Source organism: Macaca nemestrina, chromosome X (assembly GCF_043159975.1).
Source record: "Macaca nemestrina isolate mMacNem1 chromosome X, mMacNem.hap1, whole genome shotgun sequence".
In the NCBI taxonomy this organism is placed as follows: Eukaryota; Metazoa; Chordata; class Mammalia; order Primates; family Cercopithecidae; genus Macaca; species Macaca nemestrina.
In genome coordinates this window covers 147,515,719-147,539,784 of record NC_092145.1, presented here as the reverse complement: position 1 = coordinate 147,539,784, position 24,066 = coordinate 147,515,719, and the positions used below count along the sequence as shown (strand labels likewise).

Below are 24,066 nucleotides of genomic sequence, written 5' to 3'. Positions count from 1 at the left end.
AATGGATTCTACCTACAGACTCAAGATCTGTGAATCCCAAGCTAACAATCTCTGTTTTAGAGCATGTTCTTGGCCTATATTCAGACTTACTAGCCATTTAACAATAACATACTTGATTTTGGTAAAATGGTTTAAATTAGTGTGTAACATATAGTCCAAGGTTTCCCAAATAAAGAGTTTAAATTTTAGTATAAAGAGAAATTGTGCCTCTGAAAAATAAGAAGAGTTATCTGTAATGACCCTGCTTTACATTTCTGCCCACATTGATTTTTATCTGTATTGACAGTAACTATATTAACTTTTGTGGCTTGCATATATGGCTTCTCTGCCTTTTCTTGATTTTAGTTTTCCACTGCCATTGTATGAACCCAATTTTATGGGTTTCTTTTATTGAAAGCCATCGTGTGTCTGCATGTGCATGCACGTGTGTGAGTGTGTGTGCATGCTTAAAAGGTGTGATGTAACTTTGGGAGGCCAAGGCAGGCAGATTGCTTGAGGCCAGGAGTTTGAGACCAGCCTGGCCAACATGGTGAAAATTCATCTCTACTAAAAATACAGAAATTAGCCGGGTGTGGTGGCACACGCTTATAATCCCATCTACTTGGGTGGCAGAGGCACAAGAATCGCTTGAGCTCAGGAGGCAGAGGCTGTGGTGAGCCGAGATCACGCCACTGCATTCCAGCAGCCTGGTTGACAAAATGAGACTGTGTCACACACACACACACAAAAGGTGTGATGTAAATACATAAATAAGAGTCACTGTCCTTTGGTTGCAGAGCCACCATGAGGATCTGGGTCTCCAAGGCCTTCAGATCCGTGCTGTTACCTAAACCCCAATATCTGCGTACTCCTTGTCAATGTCATGTTTCCAAATATTTGCAACCCCTGGTAAATACCAGACATAAGATCTAGAACTGGCTTGTGTTGTGATTGAATATGGATTTGTATTTATGTGAGAAGGGTTGATCTCCAGCAGAAAGGAATTGCCTTTTAAAAATACCTAAATATAGAATAACATTCAGTATGCTGGAGTGTTGCACGTCTGTGGCCTGTCATTGAAGGGCAGCCGGAGGGTCTGCCAGGACTCATCTTTGGCAACAACATAATTTCCTCTCGCATTTTAATCTCCCCATTCTCCATTTAAATGAATTTTTTTTCCCTGTACTAATTTTATTTTTAAAATTCTAGGCTTGGGAGAAAATTAGAAGAGTAATATATTCATTATTTTTAAAGATAATCAACATCCTGATTTATTAATTTTATGGTATTGTCTGCATGATGTATAACAAATCTATTCTCTGGATTGGAAAGGGGCCTCCCAGGGAAGCCAGAGAGAAAAGATGGATGATATCATGATAATTTTCATTGGAAGATTGCATGATAATTTTCTTGGCCTTTATTTAGCAAATGCTGTGGGTGTGCTGTTTTTCACTGTTCAGCTTGAGAGTGAACATGACAATGGAATGACTCCAATTTAGAAGTAAGGCCTTCCTTAAACATGTTCTCCATTCTTCTGCCTCTATGACAGTGACGTGATAGTACCTGATTCCTCTTTAGAGGTAAGACCACCCTTAATTATTCTCTCCATCCTTCTGTCTCTACAGATGAAGCAGAAATTACATGAATCATTGATAATGTGTTTCTCTTACAATCATCAAAGTCAGGTCCTTAAAACTTTGGGATCTGAATGCCCACCCTTGCCAGCCAGCAAGGGCACAGGATCATCCTCAAACACATTTAAATGGTCTTCCCTGGAGCCAAGGATTAATAAACCTGTTAGAGTCCTCCAGACAAGTTCATGACTACAGGTAGACGTTTTAACAGTTTTGACAAAGGAGAGACAAGACATTGTCTCCCTATCACTTCCTATATCTGTTGTATTTAAGGCTTACTGGTTTAATGTTCTTTTCTTCTATTGTAGCCTACGCTCCTTGTGCCTCATGGGTTCAAGCCTCAACATCTTTGCTCAAATAGGCCTGACACACTTGAGCAGATAAAAATCTAAATTGGAGACCTAGGACCAACATCCATGAAAAATAAGGCATAGGCTCACCTATCAATGCCATAAATGCAATCAGAACATCAGTATACAAGTCCTGAAGGAATGAGAAATATCAGGCAACTCTCCTTATTCTATCTAATATCCTTATTCTAACTCATCCTCTACATAATTGTCCACAAAAAATCTTAAAACTTTTATTTCTCTCTTATTTTCCACCCTCCTGTTCCTTTTGCGTATCACAGAGTAATAACACTGAACACTGATGGAGAGCTGACCATCACTGGGTATTATCCTAAGTGCTTTACATTCATTACCTCATCTAATACTTGCAACAGCTCTCTGGGGTATGTGCTGCTCCTATCCACATGATTCAAATGAAGAAATCATAGATTAGAGAGATTAGATAAAATGCTGTGGAATTCATAGTACTTTTCACCAAATATTTCTATGCCTCCACTTTCAGAGAACATGCTAGGCTTGCACCTTGTCTTTGGCTGACACCATATTCACTGAATATGGCCCATGAGATGTTTGTGGAAGTGACAAGTGTCATTTCCAGGCTGAGCACTGATTGAAGCCCCACGACTCTTCAGGGCTCTCTTTTCCCTTCTGATGGTGGCTGCATTAGCAGACTGAATCTCAGAGTGAGGAAACACGAAGAGAGCTCCCAGCTGCCTTGCAATGTTCATGTCGTGTAAGAGATAAACATTTGGGGCTGTTTGTCACTCTAGCATAGCCTATCCTCTCCTGACTAATAGAGGTGCCTCCTATATTATATGGCTGGTCAATGGCAGAGATGATCTGACCTTAGAGTTCAAGCTCTCAATCAGAATGATATATTATCTTATTTAACATTAGTCAGGTCAATCAGATTATCTCAAGCATTTAAACAGAAGATAACAGGAGAGAATTTCATAGCAGTGAAATAAATGAAAGAGAGTCAGATGGAGGGAAGATGCAGGAACTCTTGAAATTGAAGAGTGGTAGGGAGAACTGATCATCCCAGTTCCCCTGACCCTGCCAGTTCTCCAGGTATGTTCCAGTCTAGGGGCACGGATATGGGAGCATTTGAGGGATCTCATGAGATTTGTGCCTGCATAATTGTCACATTTTCATCCAACAGAATTTAATGAATATAGAACCAAACACATTGTATTGTCTTTTGTTTTTGTACAAGACATAGTTTTTAAAGGACATTTTCTTCTTCACTTGAACATGAAACACGGCATAAAAGCAAGCAGGGTATATGATTATTTCAATAAACAGTTTCCTCATTTTCTCAGATCTCATCTTACTCAAAATTCCTCAATAGTTCTCCATTGCCTATGAAATAAAACCTAACCTTATTAGCATGGACTAAACACACCTGGGATCTGGCTTCTGACTCATCTGCCCCCATCCTTTCCCATTACATATTACACCCCAGCAGCACTCATTAATAGTAATGCCCTCGAAATGCTATGCTCTCTCCTGTCCTTGCATCTTCACACATAACATTTCCCAAAATGACTTCCCTGATTTCCATACCTGTAAAACTCCTATTCATCCTTCAAATGGTAGCTCAAAGCCATCATACCCTATCGCCCCCAGACCAACTACCTCTCCTCTCCCCTATGCTCTGAACGCTTCTTATATGTCTATCAGCAGAGGGTCTCAACCTTGGCTACATACCTTGTGAGATAGGAATAGCACTGGGTAGTTGCAGGAGGATGGAAAAACCCAGACAACAGCTAAAACAAGAACTAGGCAAAGAAATCACAGGATAACAGAAAACCCCAAATAAGGGAGAGAAAATGACAAAAATCTTGGTCAGGGTGACATGTCCATGACTCTTCTGGGCAAACCAACATAAGGGAGAAAGGGGGAGGTAATGGGGAGTTGGGGCAGGGCTGAAATCCCCTTCTTTTCCAGAATATCTAATGATTATTTTACCCCTTAATTAAAAAAACACCCCCAAAATTAGAAATCCATACTCCATTGTGGGCAACTCATTCTCGTGAGCACACCTACACTTCTTTTTTTTTTTTTTTTTTGAGATGGAGTCTTGCTCTGTTGCCCAGGCTGGAGTGCAGTGGCGTGATCTTGGCTCACTGAAAGCTCCGCCTCCCGGGTTCATGCCATTCTCCTGCCTCAGCCTCCCAAACAGCTGGGACTACAGGCGCTCACCACCACACCCGGCTAATTTTTTGTATTTTTCATAGAGATGGGGTTTCACTGTGTTAGCCAGGATGGTCTCGATCTCCTGACCCTGTGATCCACCTGCCTTGGCCTCCCAAAGTGCTGGGATTACAGGTGTGAGCCACCACGCTCGGTCACTTCTTTCTTAAGTGTATACCTTTGCTTTGCAATAAAAGCTTCTTGTCTTTCACATAATTCCAACTCATGCCCAAATTCTTTCTTGTGACAGTGTCAAGAACCCAAAAAACTGGCTGGGGCTGGGGTCTCACTGGTGTCTCACAGTATCTTTTAAAACTCCCCAAGTGATTTTAATATTTGAATACTACTTTATTTCTTCCCCAAATTGAAGACTCCAGACAAGCTATAACCATGCTTTTAATCTCTTATAAGCCTAGTGCCTAGCCCTATATAGGAATAAATACATAGAGCTTGAGCAATAACTTCTCTCACAATATTTTTTCGGTCACTAATGAATTCTTTAGAAAATAACTCCTGAGAGTAGCAAAAACTGCTTAATTCAAGTTGACCCATTTTAATATTTTTAATATTTCTACCAGCAAGTTTAGTTTATGTTTCTAAATATATCTGTCTTTGACAAACCATCTTCTATCACACTGAGAGAGGAAGGGAAGCTATCCCTCCAGAACTGCTATTTTTAAATGGTTTTGATATATCTTATTTATTTAGCAATATCATAATTAGCAAGTTAGTTGCTTTCAAAAGTAATCATTGCCTGAAATGGGGATAACATGGGTAATTACCTAGTAGTGTACCTGGTCCATGCTGTCAACAAAAAGAGTCAAACTCTTTTTGACTGTTCCATCAGTCTTAAGGGCTCTGTTTTAATGTTAATGCTGGTCAGCTGTGCCTGGATTCCAATGGGAGGAGGGTATAATGAGGCATGTCCGACCCCTACTTCCCATGATGGCCCGAACTTGTTTTTTAGGTTAACTTTGGAATGCCCTTGGCCAAGGGGAGGGCCCATCAGTCTACTGCATGGCTTGAGTTTTGGTTTACAATGCTGTATGCTCAGTAATGTCAGCTGTTATCATTGTGTACTTCCTCTTTCAGGAAGGGCTGCCTTATTAAGTCACCTCACAGGAGGGCATCTGTAGATAACACTAAAAGAGGAAATAAGATGACTTGCCAGGTGCTTTCTTTCATTTATGCACAGTCCATGAGATTTCCTGACCTCTTTCATCACAAACAAAGAGGTGTGTGTAGCTTTAGAAATTTAATGGACATGCTACCCATGTCATAAAGAAGAAACTGTTTCAGTTGTTTATCTCTTCTCACTCCATTTGGCTACTGCTATATAGGGCCTGCTTTACTAGACCCTTGTTTTTTCCTCAAATCTCTGATTCTACATTTACATGAAAAGCCTTTAGACTGATTGCTCTGAGATTAGCCAACTGTTTCCTAGGTTTGATCACACAATTCCACTCCTACACAATTCCTTCTCTCCTAGGTCTTGTGATTCCTCATCCCCAGCTGAGTCATTCAGTTGCAATCACATTTAATTGTCTCCACCTGAGTGGCTTTTTCTTTGGGCAGCCTGCCTTTGTCAAGCAATTGGAGGCAACATTTATTTATGCACATAGCATTTCTAAGGATCCATAGTACAAAGTGACTCTTCCAGATGAAGTGACAGCTCTCCACATGATAATGACAGTGACATCTAAATTAGCTGCAAGTCTCCAGAAACAGGCATATTTCAATCTAATTTTTATCCAGCTCAAGATGAACTTAAAAAGTTGTTTTCAACCCTTGGTTTCATACTTTAGTTAATACCATGCATTAATTCAATAAGGTTTTTGTTTTATAGTTATGTCTTCAGTAGTGGATTTATAATTATGACCATAACTTTTCAATGACTAGACCTTCAAAAATTGATAAAGGAGGCACAGAAGAACAAATCTTCTTGGCATAGACTAGCTAGTTGTTGAAAAAACCCTTCTCCTCTGCCTCCTGGGCACCCAGCCAGTCTACATTTCCCAGCTGCCCATGCAGTTAAGTGTGGTCATGTGACTGCATCCTGGTCAATGGAATGCCGACAGAAGTAAAATGAGTGACTTTCAGGTCTAGCCCATTAAAAACCTCCAGGCACCATCCTCCATGTTCTTTCTCATTGGCTGCTGATAGCAGCAAGAGGCAGACAAATGTCTAGGCAGATAGGGGCAGGTCCCTGGTGAAACCCCACCTTCAAGCCAAAGACAGTTTAAAGCCTGAAGGCCAAGTTACAAGTCAAATCCACAGACCAGATTGAGAACCTGTCTTCCCATTTGGTGTGCTTTCCTTTGATTTATCCCCACCTTTCACTGATTTTACATATACCTACTCTTCCCTTATTGTTTTTACACTATGCCCACCTTTGATTGGTGCCTTCGTTTTAACCTTTTTTGCATACTCACACACCAACTAAATGTTGCCTTTTCCCATACTACCTATGGCCTACCCCTCCCCTATCCTGTGCCTATAAAAAACCCAGACTCAGTCACACTGGGGAAAGAGATGACCTGACTTTGCAGAAGAGATGATCTCACTTTGGGGGAGAGGTGACCTGACTTTGGGGGAGAGACCACCTGACTTTGGGGGAGAGGCCAACTGACTTCAGGGGAGAGATGACCTGATTTTGGGGGAGAGACAATCTGACTTCAGGGAAGAGACAACTCAACCTTCCCATCCCCTCTCCACTGAGAGCTGTTTCGTCCCTCAATAAAATTCTCTGCCCTCATCACCCTTCAACTGTCAGTGTGACCTCATTCTTCTTGGATGTGGGACAAGAGGTCTGGACCCACTGAATGTGGGTACCCAGAAAGGCTGTGGCACTGGCCCTCTGCCCTCACCAGTGGGTGGCAGCACCCCACACAACAGAAGCAGTGGTGGGGCCAAACCAGTCCCAGAGCCATGCTGGTCCTGGAGCTGAGGGCCAGAGAGGGCCAAGAGGCTGACTAGCTGCTAACATGCTGCAGTCCATCTGACTGTGAACAGCAGAACAAAAAGAGCTAATTAGCAGACTGTAACACCCACTCTGGGGCTTTGGGGTCACAGGCACCCCTGCCTTTGAAACTAGGCCTCATAAAACTTAGAAACTAGGCCTCATATAGAAAAAATTAACACCAGGTGGCTCTGGATAGGGTCCCACCCTGCCTCGATAGGGACCCACCCTGATAGGGTCCCACCCTGCCAATTCCGGGAAACAACCTCATGGGGTCCCACCCTGCCAATTCCAGGGGTCCCACCCTGCCTCGAAGTTCCCGGAATCAACAACTCCAGAAAAAAACCTCATAAGGTCCTGCTCTAACCAATTAGCATAAGACACCTTGCTCAGGCCATAGCTAGACCCAATCATTTTGCGCCTTAAGCTTTGTTTGAATTTCGCGCCATAAGCTGTGTTTGAACTTGTGTTTGCCTATATAAACAGCCTGTAACAAGCAGTCGGGGTCCCAGGGCCAACTTAGAGCTTGGGACCCTAGCGCGCTAGTAATAAATAACTCTCTGCTGTGAATCTCGTGTCGGTGATCCTTCGCGGCGACCCCTGCCCAGGAGAGAATCGACAGTTCGGTTCCAACACCTTGGTACCACCACATTCCCCCTGGGGCAAAATGCCTGGTCTGGCAGCAGGCCCTGCATGGAACTTGCTTCTGTGTCAGCACTTGGAGTGGCCAGTTGGACCCTGCACTCACTCACTCATATGTTCCCTCCCACTAGGGGCTGAGGATGCAGTTGTTGCAGCTGCAGGAGTTACAGGCTGGAACACAAGACAGATGTGGCCGGGTGGGCCATGTAGAGGGCGTGCCCCCTGCTGCAAGTCTGGCAAAGGGGCTGAGAAAAATCCTGTGTCACCGTGGCCTTGTAAGTCCTATGTTAAAAAATGCAAAGCCACAAGATGCAAGAAGCCTGGGTACCAAAATTATCACTTGGAGGAATGTTACCCATCTATCAAGAATGCCTCTCTTGGACCTTACATGAAAAGGAAATACATTTCTATTTTCTTAAACCACTGAGATTTGGGGTTTATGTATTATTGCATACTTTTACCTTAACTGGTAAAGATAAATGCTGTACTTCTTAAAATAAAGTACTATTTTTCCCCTAATAACAGGGATATTTTCATTGTTTACTATTTGGAAAATACTCCATACTAGGTGTTAATGTCATCTGAAATATTTTTTAGGAATAACTCTCTGGAAAATAACTTTGTTAGTATAACATCCTTTTTCCTGAACATGGAAGGTAAAGGAGGAAAAAACCTCAACTGAGATGCGTTATTCTAGGTTAAGTTCCAGCAATGACTCAGGTTATTCTAATAACTAAATTAACTCAGCAAATCAAGGAATTTTGGGAATTGCAACTTTCTCAGGCCTCCAAGCCATGATACAGTCAATGTTTCAACAATAGTATTCTACTTTACTACTAGGACACAACTTGGGCTTTGCTAGAAATTTTCTCAATATATTTCAGTACATATGGAACATTTTAAATTATTTCTTATATGATATTTCTAGCACTTTGAGCAATTTATTTGTGATCAGGGCAATCTGGATATGAATACATTACAAACTACTAGGAATAAAAGTCTGTCTGTTTTATGTATGATTATATAGAATTAACTAGCTGGTGTTCATCAGACATCAGCTAAGGTCATCCCCACCCACCCCTTTGTAATTGACCTGAAACTCACTTGAATTCCCAAAACTTGATTAACTCAGTTTCCTCAAATATCCCAAGCATTTTCATATGATAGTACAATTTAGTGAACGAACATTTGGAATGACAAGGGAATCTCTATACTAAAAAGCAATAATTTAAAATACGATTATTATTTATTCATATATTAAAGAAAGGACTGTGACTTTCATCTCTTCTCCTCTCATATTTCAGCTCTCTTTCAATTCCAGTTCACGTTACATATAAAGAATTTGAACTATTTCCTTGTTTCACTATCTCCTTTCAGATCATGTCCTCAGAGTTTCATTGTCTACACCTAAAGCACTCAATCAATGTAATCCTAAATAAAGCAGCTCCAAAGGCTCAGGTGACATCTGTTAAAATAACTGCCCTTACACACACACACGTGCAGTTTCCTTGGTTTATGGTTCCTGGTGATTCTGAAACACTTAATGAGAGAAACAATGAATTTTGAACATAAGAATTAACATACACATTACACACATACCTGTGAATTGTGAATCTTATTAAAATGCAGAGTCTGAGTCTGTAGTCCATTCCGGGGTGAGATCTGAGATTCTACATTTCCAACAAGCTTCCAGTTGATACCAATGCTACCAGCAGTTGGGCCACAGTTTGAGTACCTAGATTGTAGAACATTCAAATATTCATTGTAGGGTAGAAAAAAATCTCACCCATTGTAAGGGTCATGGCTGTGGCATCTATAATACAAGAGAGATTAATGAGAGAAAATCATACAAATCTGTTTAATATAAATTTTACATGACATGGGAGTCTTCAGAAATGAAGACTTAAAGAAACAGGGCAAACTTTTTATAGATAGTTATGCGTAAGTATTATTGGGGGACAAAATGGTACGATCTTGTGAAATTAAATCATTCAGACTTAAAGCTGTTGGAAATTTAAATTATTTTGAACTTTGAGAGGAATGTGACTATGTGGCATGAGTCATGTAGCATGCAGCTGCAACTTCTACTTTTTCCTGCAAATGATTAAGAAAGGCCTTGTGGCACCAGAGATAAGACCCCCTTCAGATCATCACCCCTCCTCGCAGAATGTTAAAGCAACCTACCTTGGAATGTAGCAAACTATAACCAACCAAATTGCTATACCATATATATTGACCTTGTATGGAAAATGTTGCAACTCTGTTAACTGCCTATGTAAGTGAAACCTTAACTTCCCCACTTTAGAACGCTGACCCATTCTTTCATCGTCAGTGTTTCTGGGTGTCTATCCTCAAGCTTTGCACTCAAATAAACTCGAATAAGCACAGTTGATTATATTTTCTGAGTCTCATTATTTAAGGTTGACAATCTAATGGTAATAAACTAGGGGGAATTTAGCAAGGCATGTTTGTTCAGATTCTTTTTTGTGTTCCCGTGTCTTCAGAGATAGGGACATTCCTTTCCTCAGGTATAGAAAGGACACCTCTGGAATGAAGGTTTTATGGCCTACTTTAGAGGAAGGTCAGATAATTCTTTTATGGCCTGCTTCAGGGGAGAACAGTGAAAGAACGCTAAGAGTAACCTTCCTGCTTCTGCTATTATTTTAAATGCCAAGGTGCCATTTTTGGGGGTAGCATATCCTGAACCCCATAACTATCCATTTGCTGGTATTGTTCTGGTCACCTACGAATCACCTGGAGAAGAAGAGTGATTAGAAATACAGTCAACTGGACCCTCTTCCTTAGAAGTTCTGATTAGGTAAAACTCTTTAGAAAACTCTTTTGATGAACCTAATGTTGAGAACCTCTGGTTAAGGCTTCTGCTCCTCAAAGTGGGATCCTCAAACAAGAAGGACTAGCAGCCTTCAGGAGCTTCATAGACATGTAGAATCTTGGGTCTTACCCCAGCCTTACTGAATAAGAATTTACATTTTAACAAGAATCTCAGTTGATTTGTATGTACATTGAAATTTGAGAAGCGCTACTCTAGAATATCATAACAGTACAGTGGAAAGACAGAACTGGGGATATTTTAAGTGCAAAACACTAACATCATCATAGCCAATACTCACTGGAGAGTCAGAAAGTACATTATATTAGTAGGCTGTTTTACAATTCAAATTGTTTTCAGACATGTTTTTCTTATTCAGTTTAATCAGTATCTCTCAACATCCTCTGGGAGATAGGTATTATTCTCCTACTTTTATAAATAAATCTTGGCTTATTACTGAGGTTAGAAACTAAGTTGTTTTTGCTTTTTGTTTGTTTTTGAAACAGGGTCTTGCTCTGTCACCCAGGCTGGAATTCAGGGATGCGAACATGGCTCACTGCAGCCTTGAACTCGTGGGCTCAAGTGATTCTTCCACCTCAACCTCTCCAGTAGCTAGGACCACAGGCACACGACACCATGCCCGGCTAATTTTTAAAATTTTCTGTAGAGACGGGGTTTCATCATGTTGCCCAGGCTGGTCTCGAACTCCTGGTCTCAAGGGATCCACCCACCTCGGCCTCCCAATGTACTGGGATTACAGGTGTGAGCCACTGCACCCGGCTGAAACTAAGTTTTATTCAACTTGGTAAGACTCATACATTTTAAAAGCTAACATTTAGTATCAAAGGAAGAATCCTTAAAACAGAACTTGAATCTTAAGACAGTCTCTCGGTCAGTTAGTATATGTTTATGTGAAGAGGAAATTTATTCGCTCGTCCTGAACTTATTTAATGATGTTAAGCCTACTAAGTTGTAAATTAAGCAAGTTTGGAAATGGAAGCTGTCATGCAGTTGAGGCTAGATATATTGTTACAGTTTTTGTGATACAAATATATTTTTCATGCAATTATATACAAAGCTTTATATTCAGTGTCATGTTTCTTCAGACAACTGTTGAGGCTTACTGTCAGCTACACTATTATTCACTTACTCAAAAAACATTTCTTAAATACCTACTATAAACTGTCTAGGTTTTGGAGGTACAATATTGAGTGAGAAACAGTTTTGATCATTGAGGAGTTTATAGGCCTAGACAGAGGGCGACTAACTGCTGTGAGGAAGGGGGTAGGAGAATCTTCAAAGACAAGGTTATATCTCCTAGAGGTCTGAAAAGACCAAGTGAGAGCGGAACAGGAATAAATGAAGGAAGGGCATCCCAAATTGAGGGAATAACAGGGTCTGAGACATAAGGTTCTGAATGAACTGGAAATGTTTGGGGAGTAATGATTCATTTTGACCAGAGTTTCGGGGAAAAGGGGGGCACATGGATTAGGAGGATGAGGAGGTAGCTTGGGAACAAACTATGGAGCCTTAGATGATATTCTATAGATCCTGAACATTTATTTTCTGTGTGTGCGTGTGTGTGTGTGTATATATGTGTGTGTGTGTATATATATGTGTGTGTGTGTATATATATATAGAGTGAGATCAACAAACAGAAAATAACAGATAATAGATTTTAAGCAGGGTTGTGAGTGACCTCTAATTACGTTTAGGTTTAGGGGAAATAATTCTAGGCACAGCATGGAGGATGGCCTAGAATAGAATATTCTGAAAGTACAGAGGCTGGTTTGGAGGTGGTTGTTTAAGTGTTTAAGTAGAGGAGGTGCCTGATTTGGGAGATGTTTCTGGGACAGAATCAGGACTTGTTGCTTACTTGGGTGTAGGGAAAAGGAGAAGTTAAAGATACTGATATTTTTATCTGGGGACGCTGGGCAGATGATGATACCACTAGCTGAGAGAGGACATTTAGAAAGAAGAGCAAGGTGGGATGAAGCTAAAAAGCTTGGCCCTTAACATGTTGTCATAAAAGTGCCTGTGAAATAGACAGGGAGAACAGGAACCAAAGAAGCTATGGCTTTCAGTCTCAACATGTCTTCTTATTAATGGTCCTATTAATTGCAAACGGGGAAAAGGTACCTTTACAGTGGACAAACATGGAGGACACCACCTTAACCAAATGATTAATCAATACCAAAGTGATGTTGTGTGCCTCCTGATACAATACACTGATAAGGACACAACTGCACTTATAAAGTTCTTCTATCAAAAATCCATAACCTGATTCTAATCAAGAGAAAACTTCAGAAAACCCCAAACAAAAGTACTTGGTACAAAACAACTGTCCTGTATTATTCAAAACTGTCTAATAGGACATGGCAGTGAAATGCAGTGGGTCCTGGACTGCGGGGGCTGGTGGTGAACTGAAGAGCTCCTCTTGCAGCCCATTGTCACCTAGTCAGCTCCATAGGCTGCAAAGTCCGGCCACGTCCTCGTGCCACAGCAACGCTCCCCGCCCCACCCCCGCCCCCTTCCCGGCCACTTTCTGCGCCTGCGTGCATTTCAAGTTCTGGCGTGACATCCGGGCACTACATGACTGGAGCGTTTGGCTCGCGGAGATGAACTTGGCGGTCTTCCTGTGCACCCGCATAAAACCGTCCGCCTACTCAGATGTGGCTGAGGGAGTGGACTGCTGCTGGTCATCTCTATCAGAGGTATCTGAAAGCTCCCTATCTGAAGAAATGTGGTTGGCAGCCTCAATCCTCACCCGATTCTATAAAATAAGAAGGCTCAAAAACGTGGCTGGGCGTGGTTCCTCACTCCGGTAATCCCGGCACTTGGGGAGGCTGAGGTGGGCAGATGGCTTGAGCTTAGGAGGTCCAGACCAGCCTGGGTAACATGGCGAAACCCCATCTCTACAAAAAATACAAAAATTAGACAGGCGTGGTGGTGTGTGCCTGTAGTCCCAGGTACTGGGGAGGCTGGGCTGGGAGGGTCACTTAAGTCCGGGAGGCAGAGGCTGCAGTGAGCCAAGATGGCGCTGATGTCTTACTTCAGCCTGGGTGACAGAGCGAGACTCTGTCTTAAAACGAAACGGAAACCTTTCTGTCACTTGCACGCATTTAGTTTACATCGTACATTAGAAAGGAGGGCAAGATAGCTGCCAGTCACAGTATTAACTGCTCCAGCTTTTAGCACGAGATGAACTATACTAGGAAGTTTCAGACTCAAAGTATGCCACATTTTTCGTCAGACCTATGTAGTCTGGGAGCCTAAGAGAAAGCATATGAGACAGACACTAGAGATCCAATATATGGATTACCGACATGTTGAAAAGAAAACTCTGGGATAAAGGGAAAATAAGAAATATTTGAGGAAGAGAATAAAGTTTTCTTGAGCTCAAGAAAAATGTTTCATCTTCCTATGAAAAGGCCCTGTCATGGTCAAAGGAAAATTGACAATAATTGCCCAGTACCTGAATGGGAACAATAACGTTTTAAATTTGAAAGAAAAAGAATGCCACAGATTTCCAGAAAAAAGGAAAGATTTTCCACAAAGTACATAAACAGACTTTGCCTGAGTGTCACATGATACAGGATACACGAAGCAACATATATATATTTTGAAAGAGAAGGCTGTGTGTGACTCAGTAATTCTATATCAAGTCACATGTGAAAGCCACAGAAATAATTCTTGCCTATATATGGGCCCTGAAAAAGTTTATTCACAGATGTACTATACATGACCAAAAGATTAATCAAAATAAAGACTTTCTTTTCTTTTTTCTTTTCTTTTTTTTTTTTTTTGAGATGGAATCTCGTTCTGTTGCCCAGTCTGGAGTACAGTGGTACCATCTCGGCTCACTGCAACCTCTGCCTCCCGGGTTCAAGTGATCCTCTCTCCTCAGCCTCCTAAGTAGCTGGGATTACAGGCATGCACCACCACACCTGGCTAATTTTTTGAATGTTTAATAGAGATGGAGTTTCACCATGTTGGCCAGGCTGGTCTCAAACTCCTGACCTCAAGTGATCTGCCCTCCTCAGACTCTTGAGGTGTTAGGATTACAGGTGTGAGCCACTGCACCCGGCAAAATAGACTTTCGAAGTAGAAGTACATCGTACTAGTCCTGGTGGTGAGTGTAAAATTCAATTAAATTAGGAAATAAGTCTGAATAATTACTGTAAATATGGTTTAAAAACCCTGCAAATGTTGAAAACAATTTGAATATTAACCTATTTCATTTTAAAAAAATACTTTTTAATAAAAATAATTTAGTTCTCTTAAAAATTGAGATTCGTTAAAATAAATATACTAGATAATAGCAATATTTATATCACTATCACATTTTCTAAATTTGAGAATTGCCCTGTGGTTACATTAGAGAATGGCATTGTTCTTAGAAAATACTGAAGTGCCACTGGGGAAAGGGACACACCCATATACTGTATACATATATACACATATATACATACAGATATACACATTTACACATATGTGTGTGTGTATATATATGAGAGAGAGTGTGCAAATGTGGCAGAACATTAATAACTGGTGAAGCTGGATAAAGGGCATATGGGAGTTCTTTGTACTGTTCTTGCACATCTTCTACACATTTGAAATGATTTCAAAATACAAGTTTAAAAATTTTTAAACTTTACAATTTTAAAAATATAGGGTCAAGACGTTATTGATGTTCTGGTATGAGCCATTTCCATGCAGTGGTTGGGGCAGAAGCCAGTTGAGTGAGTTTATCAAGTAAGAGATGAGAAAGTAGAGAAAATAGGACACTACTCTTGGACCCCTGGGTGGAGTGACTTCTGAAATACAAATATTTCACCTACTTTCACATTAGGTTTTACCCCTATATATTCATTCTATGCTATAATGTAACAGCACATAAATTCTTCAGGGCTACCATCATTTTAAACCAGAAAGAGTGGTAGCGTCATGTGAGGAAAGAGAAGTACCAGCATCCCAAAGATGCGGTTTGTTGCTGGTGATCACAATGCTGCATTCTCTCTAGTCCCTTCCCTTGGAAAGTATTTAGTTCCTGCAAGTCTAGGCAGGATTCTTGGGTAGAGACAAAAATGACTGTTTTATTGGCTCTGGCTCTCAGTGGCTACCTCATTATACTCTTTACTCATGAAACTGAACGGAAATGATTGTGTAAGCACATTACCTGTTATTACCGATAATCACACCCACCATGGCTGCTTCTTGGCTGCCCAGCTAAATGTTAAATTTCCTGCTATGTCAGGGAGGGGAGAAAACGGGACCCAAAGAAAAACACAGGGAAGAGATAGGCTGTCAAGATAAAAATGTTTGGTGGGGCAGGGGAATTGGAAGATCTGGTCAAACGTTACAAAGTTGCAATGATGTAGGATGAATAAATTAGAGATCTAATGTACAAAATGAAGACTATAGTTAATAATATTGTATTGTATACTGGAAATTTGCTCAGAGAGTAGATTTTTGATACTTTTATCACAGAAGAAAGATGGAAGGATAACCATGTGAGATGAGATGATGGATATGTTAATTTGCTTGGCTGTAGTAATCACTTCATTGTGTATATGTATATCAAAACATCATGTTGTATACCTTAAATGTGTACAATTTTAAAAGATAGGAACATTTATGGGAACTTTAATTTGTGATTAAAGTACTTTTAAAATATATGAGGAACATTTAAATTACATATGTAATTCCAGTATCTCAGCAACATTATGATTTTCATTTGTTTGGAGTTCCTTTATTCATATGAACATATTGTTTCTAAGTTGATGAGGCAATATATATTTTATGCGTTTATATATGCTAAACATTATACTACATTATTTTAGAAACACTTTTTCTTGATTTTATATTTGTATCATGAAAGTTTTAATAACTGTGTTACATCTCATTGTATTTATATATAATATATATATACTTTAATCATTTCCTTATTATTGGATGTCAATACTGTTTATTTATTTTTATTTATTTATTTTTGAGATAGGGTCTTGCTCTGTTGCCCAGGCTGGAGTGCAGTGGCATTATCTTGGCTCACTGCAACCTCCACCTCCTGGGTTCAAGTGATTCTCCTGCCTCAGCCTTCTAAATAACTGTTACTACAGGTATGCACCACCATGCCCTGCTCATTTTTTTTGTATTTTTAGTAGAGATGAGGTTTCACCATGTTGGCCAGGCTGCGACGCTGTTTTTTTTTTTTTTTTTAATGATTTTAAATAACTGCTGTAAATGTCTTCATACATGTGGATTTTTCTCCTTTTAAATTTTCATATTTCTTCAATTCCAAGGTACATATTTTTTTCTTTTAATTTATATCAGGATATATTTTAGTATAAAGATAGTAGTTTTTTTTTCTTTAAAATATGTTATTAAATTAATATTGTATCTTAAAATTGAAACTGCCTTAGAATTAGAGAAATACAATAGTTCTATAATATAAATTAGAAATAGAGGGTTTAATGAGTCAAATTTATGATACTTGGTAAGTATATCAGAATGTCTTCTAAAAGGATTTTATTGCTATTTTCTACAGTTTTGCTATCTTGAGATTTGACTTCTTTTGATTTTTAATAGTTTTAATAAATGCAAATCTTTTCTCATTATTATTTTAATTTAGCTATTCTACTCTTCATACGTGAAGGAGTTTGGGTATAAAAAGAACAAAAGGCAACATTTGAAGATATCTCAGAAACCATTCAAAAGGAAAAACCTTGATGATTAGTCAGTAATTTAGGAGGGAAAAAGTGAAAGGTACTGGCTCTTCCCTTTCCATGTTGTTATGTCTGTTCCCCTGCCATGCAAAATTGGACGGATCCTGTACAGTGATTTATCTATAGAATTATAGGGTTTTTGAGCTAGATAAGCCCTTAAGGATCATCTGGTTGACTCCCACATTTTATATATGATTAAGTGAAAACCCAATGACATTCAAATTGTTCAGGATTTTACAGCTAGTAAGTGCCAGGACTGAAATTTGAAACCAAGGTTCCAGACCTTTCTACCAGGCACACTGCCTTTCTGGTGCAAATTCCATTTGAGAGCTAATGACATATCTACCAATCCTTGACATTTAGGCTGGACAGTATAAGATTTAAGTTTAGGATATTATTAATTCTTACTAACTAAAGTACTCAAGAAAGTGAATGATCTCAGATTTAAGATTATAGAACTAAACATGAAAAAAATTGCCTGTATCTAAATATGTTGCACAAATGTAGAAGTGTATATCCTACATTTCCTGTAACAGGCTTATACAATGAATTCTGAGTAAGGTGCCTTAAGTCTAGTAATTGAGATTGTAGGTGATTAAGCCCTCTGGAAAACTGAATCGCCGTGATCTTAAATTTTTCTCACTGTAAATTTAGTCTCATTGCTTATTAAATATTGCTCACCTTTTCCAAACCAAATTAACATCCAAATTTTCCATCTAAAAGATGGCATATTTTATCCCATCATCTTTATTGCTGTTATTTCCAGGCATTCATAATTTTATAAAATGTTCCTACAACTGTTAACCCAAGTCACAGGCTTTATCAGTCTGGCCCTATTTAAATTGTTTCCCCAACAATTTCTAAGGTCCCAGGGTAATGCCTCAGAAATACTTAGGACTGGTTACCATCTTTTACACCTGCTTCTTTGTCTTTCTTCTGGACAGGAATGTTGACGGACACCACTCTCCTCCCCTGATGACAACTCTTGATGCATCCCTACTGTGACAAGGTTAGTCCCTCTCCAGATTTTCCATGTCTAAACTGTGGTGAAACCATACTCCTTAAAAAACATATCTTGAAGATTCCAGGAAAAGGAAATTGAAAACAGAGAATAACTTCCAACAGCCAAGAGAAGTAGATCTTTAGAGTTAACAAGTCCAAACCCAAAATATGAAACCCTGCCTAATTCCCAGCAGTCCATCCCGTGGCAGGGAGGCAGCTCAAAAGGAAACAGGTTAACTCCAGGTATCTCCTTATCTGGGAGTTCAGGTTCCATGCCCCCCAGCTTAAAGAAAGAAGTCCTCCAAATTCTCTCAAGCCTAAGTTGGGCTTTATTTTCCTGCCTGGAATTTTCCTCTTCCCAGATGTGGGGTGGTAGGAATCCTGTAGTCTAGCCACTCAACAATTGATCTGGGCTTCATAGCTTGAACAAAATAATCACAATCGAAGGCAGTATATTTTCCAAAGTCTGGCTTGTGCAGTCTTAAAATTACCTCATTGTAAGAAAAAACTGCTTTAGAGGGAAACTATGCATTGTCTAGCCCAGAGGACACCCACCCCTCTGGGTTATCTGATTCTAAAGGGGCTATTTTACAATGCTGTAAATTATTGATGACTGATATCAATGCAAAACACTTGTTTACAGACATCAAATTGTTTCCTGTCCAGTAGAGGGATAGAGGTTCAATTGACTTCTCTCTCCTGCTGTGAAAAAAGGCTCATTTTGTTTCAATTTGCGTATTCATTTCCCTATTTCACATCTATAACTGTGTCTGTTCTTTGTATTCTCCTTTGAACTGGCTGATACCTTAGCATTTTCCTTATTAATGAGTTAAATAAAATCTTTAATACGTGTTCGTATGTGTTGTATAGGAGAGTCACGATTTTACCATTAAAAAAATTATCTTTAACGCCATGTATGAGACCCTGAAGTATGGTTAGTTTTTGCTACATCAAGTTTAGTTTAGTTCTTCATTACATTTTACCATCAGCATAAGGAAAAGAGGTGATCAAGTATGTGCCCCCCTGCACCATAATATTTGGAGTTTTGTGTGTGTGTGTGTGTGTGTGTATGTGTGTGTTTTTTTTTTTTCGAGACAGAGTCTCACTTTGTCCCCCAGGCTGGAGTGCAGTGGTACCATCTCGGCTCACTGCAACGTCCGCATCCTGGGTTCAAGCAGTTCTCCTTCCTCAGCCTCCTGTGTAGCTGAAATTACAGGCGTGCGCCACCATGCCGAGCTAATTTTTGTATTTTTAGTAGAGACAGGGCTTCACCATGTTGGCCAGGCTGGTCTTGAACTCCTGACCTCAAGTGATCCGCCCGCCTCGGCCTCCCAAAGTGCTGGGATTATAGACTTGAGCCACTGTGCCTGGCCCCACTATAATATTTGTATACACACAAAATACACATGCATGTACACACAGTTCCCCAAAATAAGCAGAGAACAGTCTAAAATCCACATGAAAGAAGAAAATACTCTAATGCAATAGAGGCACAGTTCTGGTGATCCATCAAGCAGAACATGTGTTATCTCAGCTTGAAGGGTCTGCATTGAGTTGCTTCCTCATATCCAGGAATTCTACAAGAATGTAGAATTTTCATCTGTATCAGGGTTTCTCAGGCTCAGCACAATTAACATTTTGGATCAGAAAATTCTTTGTTTTCGGAGCTGTCCCGTGCATTGTAGGATGTTTAACAGCATGTCTGGCCTCACTGCAGACGTTGCCACATGTCACTGGGGTCAAAAGTCCTTACCAGTTGAGAACCACTGATCTGTTTTATTAAAGGTCCTCCAAGATAGCTCCTTCCAGAGTAAAGGGAGGATCTCCCTAAGGATAAGTGAATTTATTTAACCAATACATATTAGCATGGATGGGTCTCAGTGATAATGTCGAGTGAACACAGCTAAATTACAGAATGCTTTCTGCAGCATGATACTATTTGTATAAATCTTAAAATCACAAAAACTTGTATATTGCTTATAGAAACATATATATGAAATAAAATCATCAAACCATCAACATAGAGAATACATATCAATTTAATGAATATGGCTGCCTCTGAGAAAAGAGGGAAGGAATTAGATTAAGATTACAAAAGAATATTCAACTGTGTTTATAATGTTTTGCTTTTTTAAGAGATATAAAACAAGTACCACCCAATGTTGTCATTTTTTCATTCCAGCAAATACATATATGAATATTATGTTACTCTACAAACTTTACTGTAAATTTGAAAGAAATCCATAATAAGATATGAAAAATGCAGCTTAAATTTCAAATAATGTTCTTCAAAGCTGTTGTCATTAATTTTCCAATCATCTACTGCTTTATATTATTCATACTGCTGCTTGCCTCCATGAATATAGGTAGCTGTGAACTGGCAGTGTTTCATAGAGCAATTTCCTGGCTCCAACTCTAATAGACAGCCATAGTATTAATGCTCTCACCCTGTATTTGTGGAGTGCTTTATCTTTTCCCAGTATTCTTACATCTGTCTTCTCTTTTTATACGCACAATTTCTCTCACCATCAGTCTTAGTGTCAGCTGTATTTGCCATGTATTAATAAATGTATTAAAAAGACTTCTTCAAATGCTTTTTCTTTGGCAGCTACCTGAGTTTAGGTTACCCTAGATACCAACCCTGGGAGACTGGATTCTAGTGCAAGCAGTTTATTTAGGAGGTGATCCTACAGAGCTCTGGTAGGGGAAATGTGACAAGGAAGGGAAGAAGGCTAATAAACAGCACATCACAGAGCAGGTTACAGTTGAGGGCAATTGAAGCTCAGAACTGCCCGTTTGTTTATACATTATGTGGTTTTCATATTATGGCAGTATTGAGTAGTGGTGACAGAGGCCTGAAAAGTCAGAAATAATTTGCTATATGGCCCTTTACAAGAAAAGTTTCTTGATCTCTTCTTTATACCATAAAACTGGAAGAAAAGTTGATATTTTCAAGTGTTTTGAGAGCTTCCAGTATGAGCACATGTGTAAGAAGGAAAATGTCAATTATTACTCATAAAAATTCCATTTTTATGAAGTGGGTTAGGGAAAAAATTGAATTAAGAAGAAAAGCCTTTTTCCATAAAAACAAACATTGGCAATTTGCGCTAAAAAATACATACAGATTCAAGAAGAAATTTGGGACAGTTACATCTCTACTGTGGAATGAATTGTAAACTTCTAGTTTAGATATAGAAGATAGTAATCATTTATTGTGTCAAATCCCAACTGATTAAAAATTATGGTGATAAAGGTCTAAGACTGTGTTTAGGCTTAGTGAAAGAGAGGGCCGTAATTGATAAGCAGTGTCTGAAGTGAGCACAGGAAGGGATAGTGGTGGTCAATATTGAATGCAAAAAATAAGCACAGCTATCTGCCACGAGATGGGAGGAGAAAAAACCAAGAGAGGAAAGGGGACAGTTAGGCTTCCTGCGATCTCAGAAACCTAACAAGGGCTGATAAAAGGCTATTTATACACCAAGCAGGAAAAAACCCTATTATTAACATCTTGCATTAGTGTGGTACATCTGTTAAAAATTAATGAACTAATATTGTACATTATTATTAAATAAACTGTAGTTTACCTTAAGGTTCACTCTTTGTGTTGTACAGTTCTGTGGGTTTTGATAAATGCATAACATCATGTATCCACCATGATAGTATCATATGGAATAGTTTTGCCACACTAAAATTTTCCTGTACTTTACCTATTTATAGCTTTCTTTCCACCCACCCCCATTCCAATCCCCTGGCAACCACTGAACTTTTGACTGTCTCCATAATTTTGCCTTTTCCAGAATGTCATGTAGTTGGAATCGTACAGTAGGTAGCCTTTTCAGACTGACTTTTTTTTCACTTAGGAATATGCTTTTAAGTTTCCTTTGTGTCTTTTTACATCTTAGTAGTTCTTTTTTTTTTTTCGGTCACTGAATAATATGCCATTATATGGATGTACTAAATTTTGTTTATTCACCTGTTGAAAGAAATGTTGTTTCCAGTTTTGGGCAGTTAAACTATTTCTTTTTGTGTGTATTTTGGTAGCTTGTATCTTTCAGGGTATTTGTGTGTTTCATCTAAGTTATCAAATTTGTGGGCATAGAGTTATTTATAATATTCCTTTATTATCCTTTTAATGTTTATGAGATCAGCAGTGATGTCCCCTTTCATTTCTGATATTAGTAATTTGTGTCTTTTTTTTGTCTTGATTAGCCAACGTAGATGTTTATCAATTTTATTGATCTTTTCTAAGAAGCAGCTTTTGGTTTTGTTGATATTCTTTATTGTTTTCCTGTTTTCAGTTTCATTGATTTGTACTATAGTTTCTGCTACTTCTTGCCTTCGGTTTATATTGCTCTTCTCTAGTTTCCTAAGGTGGAAACTTAGATTGCTGGTTAGATCTTTTTTCTTTTCTAATAATATGCATTCACGGCTATAAATTTCTCTCTAACCACTACTTTTGCTGCATCCAACAAGTTTTGATAAGTTGTATTTTCATTTTCATTTAGTTCAAAATATTTAAAATTTTTCTTGATACTTGACACATATATTTAGAAGTATGCTTAATATTCAAATATTTTGAAAATTTTCAGCTGTCTTTCTGTTATTGATTTCCAACTTAATTCCATTGTGATCTGAGAGCAAATTTTGTGTGATTCTTTTTTAAGTTTGTTAAGATGTTTTATGGCCCAGAATGCATGTTCTGAATGTTGGAAGCTGAATGTTCCATGTGAGCTTGAGAAGAATTTGTATTCTGCTTTGTTGGATGAAGTTTTCTAAATCTACAGATGTCAATTAGATCCAGTTAATTGATGGTGTTCTTCAGTTCAACGATGCCTTACTGATTTTCTGCCCACTATATCTGTCAATTAGTGATAGAGAAGTTTTGAAGTTTCCAACTATAATAATAGATTTGTCTATTTCTCCTTGAAGTTCTATCAGTTTTGCCTCACATATTTTGATGATTTGTTGTTAGGCACATACATGTTAAGGATTGCTATGTCTTCTTGGAGAACTGGCCCCTGTATCATTGTATCATACCCTTCCTTATCCCTGATAATTTTCTGGTCTGCTTTGTCTGAAATTGGTATTGCTACTATAGCTTTCATTTGATTTGTGTTATCATGGTATATCTTTATCCCTTTTAATATAACTGTGTGTTTATATACATAGTGGGCTTTTTAAAATATAATAGAAATTATATAGTTGGGTCTTGTTTTTTCTATGCACTCTAACAAGTCTCTGCCTTTTAATTGGTGATTTAAGCTATTCACATTGAAAGTGAGTATTGATATAGTTGGATTAGTATCTACAATGCTTGTAACCATTTTCTATTTGTTGCACTTTTTCTTTGTTTCGTTTTTATCGCCCCCCCACCCCCATTTTCCTGCCTTCTCTGGTTTTAACTGAGCATTTTATATGAACCCATTTTCTCTCTTCTCTTAGCATATCAATGATACTTCTTTGAAAAAATGTTTTAGTGTTTGTCTTAGAGTTTGCAATATATATTTACAACTAATCTAAATACACTTTCAAATAATACCATAATGCTTCACAGGTAATGCGGATACCTTATAACAAAGCATTTCCAACTACTTTCTTCCATTCCTTGTACCATTGCTGTCATTCATTTCACTCATCCATAGCTGTAACTACCCAATACATTGTTGCTATTACTCTTACTTTGAACAGTTATTTATTAGATCAATTTAAAATTTGAAAAATGAAAGATCTTATTTTAACCTTGTTGATT

General features: G+C 38.8%; 1 long non-coding RNA gene across 1 annotated transcript in view; it reads right to left on the bottom strand.

Annotated features, from left to right (window-relative positions):
* LOC105478135 (uncharacterized) overlaps nt 1-24,066 on the bottom strand; it is a 44,397-nt gene that overhangs the window by 14,100 nt on the left and 6,231 nt on the right. The window contains exon 2 of the long non-coding RNA XR_985175.3: nt 9,360-9,495. This is a non-coding gene — a long non-coding RNA (uncharacterized lncRNA). The remainder of the gene's footprint in view (nt 1-9,359; nt 9,496-24,066) is intronic.